This window comes from Nannospalax galili, unplaced genomic scaffold (genome assembly GCF_000622305.1).
Source record: "Nannospalax galili isolate Female #2095 unplaced genomic scaffold, S.galili_v1.0 scaffold382, whole genome shotgun sequence".
Taxonomy (NCBI): Eukaryota; Metazoa; Chordata; class Mammalia; order Rodentia; family Spalacidae; genus Nannospalax; species Nannospalax galili.
The window spans coordinates 462,646-471,975 of record NW_008348685.1 but is presented as its reverse complement, the minus strand read 5'-3'; the positions used below and the strand labels follow the sequence as shown (position 1 = coordinate 471,975).

At 41.1% G+C, this 9,330-nt stretch overlaps 1 protein-coding gene across 1 annotated transcript in view; it reads left to right on the top strand.

The window, feature by feature from the left end:
- Sgcd (sarcoglycan delta) overlaps positions 1-9,330 on the top strand; it is a 440,866-nt gene that overhangs the window by 283,540 nt on the left and 147,996 nt on the right. The gene's annotated exons all lie outside the window — the stretch shown is intronic.

Here is a 9,330-nt window from a genome sequence, read left to right as displayed (position 1 = left end):
GAAATAAAGAATGCCTAGCTAGTTTTGAAAACCAGAGGGAACTATATTACTCCTACAACCTACTGACAAATTATACATACCAGATCAAGAAATATATGTCTAGGTAAGGTTTATTTGAGAACAACTGGTCTTTGCCCAAGATTTATCGACATGACACACAGTAATTAAAAATACTAGGCTGGTGGAACTAACCTTCTTGGGTGTTTAACAGACATACCTTGAGGCCTATAATAATTTGGTCAGAGGGACATAAAGGACACTTTTTACTCCTTACCCTCCTAGGTCGACTAGTTCCAGGGGACTATGAGTATCTCTTAAAATGTCCTATAATGGTGGTGGGTCACCTGTCCTCTTGATCAAGGAGGCTGAGGAGACCCTACCAGATGGACTTGAACCAGTGTCCAGTCTATAAAGAGGAAGGTCAACATAAAGGAATCATTTCCTCCATGCTTCCAAGCGAAGCCAAACATGATCGAGCAGGACCTTTGACTTATCTTCCCATAGGCAGAACTGGTAAAAGAAAGGAGCCAGAGGCTCCTCCCAAGCCCATGTTACCCCTGAGGGACAGATCCTCAAACAACCTTAAGAGTAAAAATAAATCGGTTTATCTGGATCAACTGTATGGCCTTAAACACCCAAAAGGAAAGTATAACCAAAGATTAAAGGGACCAATATAATTTCTTAAGAGTCCATATGTATAGCTAAAGGCTACATAACAAGCAACAATGCCAGACAGGTGATACCTTCTTTTGAGTTGTTGGCCAGGGTGGCCAAAGGGACTCCCAGCATATAACTAGGAAATTGAACAGCAGACCCCAGTCTTATCCAAAGGAATATTGACAACTGATTGCTGCTAGATGAGGAACAGCTGACCTTCCTAAAACAAAGACCTCTAGATAGGCTGACTATATTCACCAGAAGGGCAAGTAGTGGGGAATGGCTGGGGGTGGCCAACAACACAGCAGACAGTAGCAGGGATATCAGAGTATAAGGGCTCTATTAGGGGGAGGGAGGCGATGGAGGGTGCTATCTGGGAAGTGGGTGTAAAATTTAAAAAAAGAAAAAAAAAAAAAAAGAAAAGAAACAGGCCTTAAGGCCCCTATGGCAGCACAGGTGTGATTTCACAGTTCCATCTGTTTTTTCAAGATTCTGAGTTGTGCTGAAATTGATGGCATTTCCTTCTCTTCCTTTAAGACTGATTTGGCCCAATCCTGAAATGAGTCCTCAAGTTATGATCAGTTGCCCTGTGGGAGAGTGATTTCAGTGGGGTCCCTGGGTCTCTAAAACTACTTTGCTCTGATGGATTAGGGAAACTGTCAGCTCCATCTGTTCAGCAAGATTCTCTTTGAGCTGTTTCTATTCGTCATGAAAATCTGAGAGGGGTTTTTGCATTGCCTGAGTAACGGGGTTCAGAAAAATGAGTTCACGCTTCATTGATCTGTTGGCATTCAGTGTCCCCAGAATTGGGCCTTGGGGTTGAACTTGTGGAGAACTATAAAAATACACATAGAGAATTTGAGGTAACTAGATGGAATTCTTGCTTTCAATCTTTAATTAATCATGTTTAGCTTAGTCATCTGACTTTAAGAGTATGTACATATAAAAGAAGCAGTTTTTAAAGATTAACAGCATCTCTAAGGATCCAAGAGAATTCTCTGAGTGGAGCCTTCTGTCACCAACATTTGCATTTTGCTAACATTTCACCGCTTGTTTGTTCTTCTTGTTAAATCTGAGTCATAGGGTGGGCAGTGAGTGGGTGTAGCTGACTTTGCAAATACAGAGCCAGGCCCAAAAATGTGAGGAAGGTTAGAGTCACATGTAAGTTTGGAGGGAAATCAGTGTGAGACTATGTTAGCAACTGTGCTGCTACAAGTATTTTTTAATTGAAAAATGAGTTAAGAGACCTGGGCTGTAAGAATCTACTACTATATATGGAGGCTGTATAAATCCTTAGTAATGTCTAGATACAGAACTTGCAGTATGGAAAGACTATAATCCATCACTTACAAAGACCAAGTAGCAGAAACAGAATAGCTTGGTGGTTCTGCTTACCAAGACAGAGAATGAAATGCCTTGGCAGTTTAATGTAAAAAGGAAACTTCTGGATGGTGAGATGGCTCAGTGGGTAAGGGCACTTGCTTTGCAAGCCTTACCTCATAAGTTCGATCCTCATAATCCACACAAAGATGGAGGGATACAGAATAAATTTCACAAGGTTGTCCTCTGACCTCCATCACATGCCATGGCATGTTCAAGCCTCCCCCCATTTCACATACAAACACATACATACACATTATAAACAATACATAATAATATTTTTTTAAAGATAAGCAAATGTGTCTGTCTAAATTCAGTAAGCTGTAGGTAATGTCTCACTGGGAGAATGTTTCTTAGTATGTAGGTGTTCCAATATTATTGCCAGTCAGAACATAGGTTGAGATTTGGTTTTAAAGCAAGGGATAGGAGACAGGTAATTGAAATCAGGCATCCTTTAGAGCTTAAAGTTTCGTCACACTGGAACAAAGCATCATTGTGACAGTTTTATTTTCCTGCTTCCTCTTATCATTCTTCACCACATCACAAAAAGGTGACTGAAACATCCTCAAGTTGTCTAACCAATGAGGGACATACATGCAGGCTCCACATTTGTCTCAGTGGGGAGGAAGTAGGAGATTAGTGTTCCTGTGAATCACAGGATAGGTTTCAAGTGCATATCCTGCAAACACGCCTTGCTGACCATTAGCCCACTTAATTCTTCTCTTCAAAATCTCCGGGTGATTTTATAAGCCATCGATACTCTTTTACCATTTAATTTCCCATAGTGCCTTATTTCCTTGAGAGTTAAATCTCATTCTTGTAATTCCTGAATTGCCACCAGATCGAAAACAGTGTCTGTGTTGATAATGAACCCCTTCAAACGTTCTGGCACTCCCCATCTTGAGCTCCTGTCAGATCTGCGTAAGACAACAAAAATTACGTGTTTAAGAATTTTTGAGAAAACTTGTTCTTAACCCAATGTGGAAATCTTCATCAAAGAAATACCCAGGAAGTAAATCAGTCTATTTATAGGAAAATAAAAAGTACTAATTCAGGTGGGTGAGATTGCTCATGGGTAAAGGTACTTACCATAAAGCCTGATGACCTGGGTTTAATCCAGGGGAACAGCATGTGGAAAAAGAGGACCAACTCTCATAAATTGTCCTCTGCCCTCCACAAGCAACTCAGGCATGCGCCACCCCTGCCAGTCAATCAATCAATCAATCAATCAATCGATGAATAAATAAATGTGAAAGAATTGACACTCTCTAAACTTCACTTTCCTCATCTGCAAATAGAGATAACACCTGTGTCGTCAAAGTGATTTCAGTAAGGTAAGACCTGGTAAATTGCCGAGCATATGTGTACTGTCAATCATTATCCTCCATAGACTTGTTTCCAGTAAGTTGACAGCTAAGTGAATACTTAAGACATGAAAAGCAGTATTTAAAGAAATTCCTACTGCCTAATACCATAACTTGAACAGACTCGAGTGATAAGAGCCAGAATAATATCCATCAAAAGGAATTCTAACACAGAAATTCAGCAGTAGTATTCTCTGTCCGATGAGTCACAGAATGGGAAAAATTGGGCCAAAGGTGAGCTCATGAGAGAACAAACAGTTTCTGATAGCATTTGGGGGCCTAAGAAAGGGAAAATAAACAGGAAGGGAGCAGAAGGACCACCAAAGATTGACTTGGTGCTTCGGAAGACCATTCTCACAAGGTGATGCAGCTTCCATGGAAGGCAGGAGAGAATATTCCCCTGGGGAAATGAGTACCATTAAAGCCACACAGCGCTTTTCTGCATGAGGTTACATCACTTGATAAAAACAAGCTGATTGGCCAGTAGGGGTTTGCCATCACCTTTTTGTTGGTAGTTCTAGGGGATGGTAAAGGGGAATACCTAAGAGAACGTACGAAGCAATAATCCAGGCCACAAGTTTTTTTCTGGAAAGTCAGGTAGGTAAATAGGTTAGGTTTATGGACCACGGATATGTTGTAACTTCTCAGTTCGGCCATTGTAGTAGAGCAGCCACAGAGTGTATAATCAAGTGTCTATGTTCTACCAAAACCTTACTTACCAAACAGGCAGTTGACAGATTTGTCCAAGGATTAGCTAATCCCTGATCTAGACTGTGATCCTACTACCTTTCATTACCAACAACTGTATACTGTGAGCATTGTGACAGCATGGTCTTAGTTGGTACTATCTCTTAGCATTTTGACAGTGCCTGACACATGAAGGTTGCTTCATAAAGTTTTGTCGGATAGATGTAGGAATGGATACATTGACAGTGGCTTATGGTTCTTTATTTATAAACAGGACCAGACAATAAAGTAACATTCATTGCACCTTCACTATGTGTCAGCCACTGTTTCAAGTATTTGAGCTGTGTGCTATCTCACTGATGTTTTACAGCAGCCTATTTGGTAGACACTATCAGGTGTTGTAGTGTGCTATATGTTGGACTTCCTCATTGCTCAATCTTTAATGAGTCACTTAAGTGTATTTCCCTCCTTCTTAAGAATATTTGTGAGAAGCAAAAATTACATGTGAAATTCCCTCTAAACTATAGAGTAATATTCAAAGATTAAGTAATTGTTGTTTCAGCCCAGCTCTAGCAAGAATGACTCAGTGGAGACAGTCCAGGGTAAAAAGGTTGTGATGTTGGGTACGTATTAGCCCAACTGGTTGTGGACCATGGAAACTTATAGTGAAAACTGGGGTGGCAACAGGCGTTATCACTATGTCATTCATTACATCCCTAGAACCCATGGCAGTCGCAGAATAAATATTACCTGGAGGGATCAACAAACAGCAAAGTGGTAAATAAATTAACGGACCTGCCTGCTTCAACTCAGAAAGGGCAGTATGGCTATGAATATCATGAGTGTTGATTTAATAGTTTTCCCCAAGAGATTAGAATATACATCTCAATATAAAACAATAAGTAGTTCCTGATCCACTTAGTGTTGCCTATGAGAAAGCAGAAACATTCTCATAATGGACCAGAAAGGCGTTATTCAGAACCACTTGGTAATACATTTTTATTTCCTTGTATACACAGTGCATTCCATTTAAAAAGAGACGCTAATGCATTTACGTTAAAGCATATGGATTTACAGCCTGGGATGAAATATGTTCATAGATAGTATACCTTAATCCTGTGTGGGGAAGGGGACGAATCAACTGCATCAGATTAGTATTGATTAACTGTCACTTGGACTGACGGAGCAGCACACTATACACTTAGCAAAAATCTAAATTGAGCTTAAAAGCTTTGCAGATAGGGGTTTTGACACTTGCTTTTTTTCCTTTTAAGAGATAATCAGTGCAACATCTAAAAGCATATTCTTTGGCACTGAATAATTCTGACTTTGTAGGCAACTTTTTTTTTTTTGGTTATTTTCCCCCATTTGTGCTATTTATAAGGATAGGGGGTAAGAAACGTAAGAGGCTCACAGAATGCAACTACCCCTGAATTGTTGCAGTGGGAGATGCTAAAGGCCCTCACAAATGTCTTATTGATATCAGTCTGAAAGAACACTTCCTAGCATGCTGGTTTTCATGACTCCTGACTGCTGTTGTCTTTGATTTCCCACTTTCCATTAAGCAGTATTTGATGTATACCTGATAAAATTCAGGGATGCTCTCAAAAGAAAATTGATAGGTACTGGGACTATAACTCAATTGGCACAGTGTTTGCATAGTGTGTATTAATCCCTGGGTTTGATTCCTAACACCACAAAAACCAGGCATAGTTTTTGTATGCCTATAATCTGAGCAATGGTAGCACTCAGGACATAGAGAAAGAAGGATCAAAACATCAAGGGCATCCTCAGCTACAGAGAGAATTGAAAGTCAGCCTGAAATACTTGAAACCCTGTCTCTCAGAAAAAAAAAAAAAAAAAAAAAAAAAAAACCAACCAGGCATGGTGGTGCACACCTTCAATCCCCAGCACACAGATCTCTGTGAGATTGAGGTCAATCTAGTCTACATAGCTAGTTCCAGGCCAGCTGGAGAGAGACCTTCTCTCAAAAAGACTACAAATCAAAGCAATAAAGTAACTTTTGTAATCTCTAAGAAACCATTCTCCTTGCTTTAGTAGAGTGTGAGTGATAGACAGTCAGGTCACCGATTCTTCCACCCCACATGGGAAAAGAATAAATTATTCTGGGTATGTCTAATTGGAACTGACAGAAAAGAAAATTAATAGGGTTTAAGGGGAAAATTATGGAGGTTTGCCAACTTACATAACTAAGAAGTCTAAACATGACCAGCTAGGATGCTTTTAATATCTCTCCCTCTGCGCTGGTTTCTTTTTAGCAGCTCCTTAACAGACATTGCCTGGGAGGAAGTGGTAGAAAGTTCTTTGTGCAGACTGCCACACAATCCTTGAAAAACACTGATTAGCTTGCCTGGGTCACATGCCCTTGGGCTACTTTTTCTGGAGGACCAGATATGCTGATTGGCCAGTCAGAGTCATTTTCTCTTCTGTGTATTGGGGCAGAGAGAAAAAGACATACAGTTATTAGTCCCCTTTCATTTTACAAAAAAAATAATGGTTCTCATATCAAAAGGAGATAGAGGATGTTGATGGGGCAGGCATTAAAATGCGCTGTCTTCTTCTCCTGTCCCATCTGTATGCAGATGTGACATCTTATTGTAAAGACTGTCCTTGGACTCTTTCTGGTGCTGTGTTTGGAAGATTTACAATGATGGATGACAGATATGAGAGTTTATTTGTTTTTTTACTGCCCCATCTTTCTCTATAACAATATTCAGTATCTGGGTGATACTAAGGAAGAGTTTAATGACTTGTGAGGCAGCAGAAACAAAGGGAAGTGGAAATGTAAGACTATGGCAGTTTCCATGGATGAGCTTAAAGTAGCAAAGTAAGTAATGTGGAAAATGTCCAACATATTCCCAAAGACTTCATCCACCTAAGAACAGCCTAATAAGTGATGATTTGTCTTCCAAGAGACTCAGCTGCATTAGAACTATTCTAACACAGGCATTTCTACACCCTACCATGTCTTAGTTGTTGATACATAGAAATGGCAGCAGCATCAAAAAATTGATCATGGAGCCAGGCTTGGTAGTATAGGCTTATAACCTTATCATCTGGGAGATATAGGTAGGAGGATTGCTACAAGTTTGAGGCCAGCCTGATCTACATAGCAAGTAGAAAGGTGGGGAAGGAAGATCATAGAGATATGTTTAGTAGGAGGTATCTAAGAACATGTACATTTTAAAACGAGAAGTAACGAAGTCTAGTTAGGTCATGAGAAAAGTGAGAGTTCTCATTGTAAGGCTGTGAGAAGGTAAGTCATGAGCAGCTTACCAGCATTCATTCAGTCGAGCACTCTGGGATGTATAGTAGGGAAGCTTGTAGAACCAATGTGTTCCCTCTGTCCTTCGGGGGTCAAGTGACCTCTTTTTCTCTGCTCAGGTCTTCCACGTTTTCTAGCTGAAATGCAGCCTCCTACACAGTTTTCAACATGATGCCAGCTCAGAATTCATGATAGGAAGTTGAAGGTTTGATCTCTGGACCTCATTTTTTTCTAGTGTTTATTACGGAAAAGGAAAGGGACAGTATCTGTACAAACGCTTAACTGGTTTTCAGTAAGTATTCATTGCTGTCTAGTGCGGTCACCTACTGGCATTCTTTCGTGGTCAGTTCTGCTCTGGAGCTCTAATCTGAATGGTCAGAGGGAACCGAAGATGGCCCTTTAAGAGAAGCAGCTGAGTAGAGTGTGCACAGACCAACCTTAAGACTCTGTATTCATCTTCGGGTGGAGAAAGTAGTTTATGGATCTGAGTCGTAATTCCCAGCATGACTGAAAGAGTAACACGTTGGTCAGGGAGTTACAGGAATGAACTGCCAGCTCCATTCACCTGTGTTCAGATCATCGTTCTCATACCTGCCTCTGTGGAGCCTTCTTGTGCCTCACCTGAAGTGGGCGAATAGTATCACTCACCTCATAAACACACAGTGTGAACGGAGTGAATCAATGCATGACCCCCATAGCAGATGTCTGCCCAACAGGAAATGCTCATGAGTTGAGTTACAGGAATGAACTGCCAGCTCCATTCACCTGTGTTCAGATCATCGTTCTCATACCTGCCTCTGTGGAGCCTTCTTGTGCCTCACCTGAAGTGGGCGAATAGTATCACTCACCTCATAAACACACAGTGTGAATGGAGTGAATCAATGCATGACCCCCATAGAAGATGTCTGCCCAACAGGAAATGCTCATGAGTTATCAGTATTCACTTGACTTTTAGTCCCTCCATCCATTTTGAGCTCTAAAGGTTCACTGGGATACTCCATCTCCCTCGTGACATTGAATTGAGTAAGTGTATGGGATGTCATGAACATATGGGCAAGCCCACTAATCATTGGTCCATTAAAATCCCTTTGATATTTTCAATTTTCTCATCTGTTTGGTTATTTACAAACTGCCCACTCTCCTATTGGCAGTTGATGGCTGCTGGAGATGACTAAGTGTTCTTCAGGGCTGTGGGCTGTCCTTGCTTTCCCAGGATCCAGTGGTTGGCCTTGCATCCACGTACGTGCAGGCAGCTCCACCCGAACTCAGTGGGTTATAAAGGAAACCAAAAGGAATCGCGTATGAAGGTGAGACTGGGATGTACATAGGAAGGGTCTAGAAGAAGCTGGGGGATTGGGGAGTGGATAAGATCAAAATACACCGAATAAATGTGTGAAATTCTCAAAGAACAGATAAATTAAAAAATAAATAAATAAATAAAGAGCCTGTTTTACCAAGCATGGGGTTGCACGCGTTTAATCCCAGCATTCAGGAGGCAGAAGCAGATGAGTCTGTGTGAGACTGGGGCCAGCCTGGTCTACGTCGTGATTTCCAGGTGAGCTAGGGCTACAGGAAGGTCCTGTCTCAAAAAAAAAACAACAAAACAAAACAATCAAAACTAACCAAACAAAAGGCCATAGAAAGGGACTGAGAACTTTTGATGAGACTGCAAAGCCCTGTAGTATACAGGTCCAGCCTCCTAGGGGCATGGCATAGCTGTCCTCTCTGAGAGACTGCCACCTCCCTAATGGTGGCTCAAGACCCCAAAGGACACTAGATCTATTCATTCATCCAAATCTGCCCTCTCCTTGCCCTGCTCCCAAGCCTACCCCTTTCTCCACCACCATCATGTTGTCACTAAAGTTAAACTTTTGCAAAGCCAGCAGGAGCTGCTGCTTGAAAACAGCTTTGCTTTGGAGTCAATGAAAAACTCTACCATGAAACTGGAGTCTTATT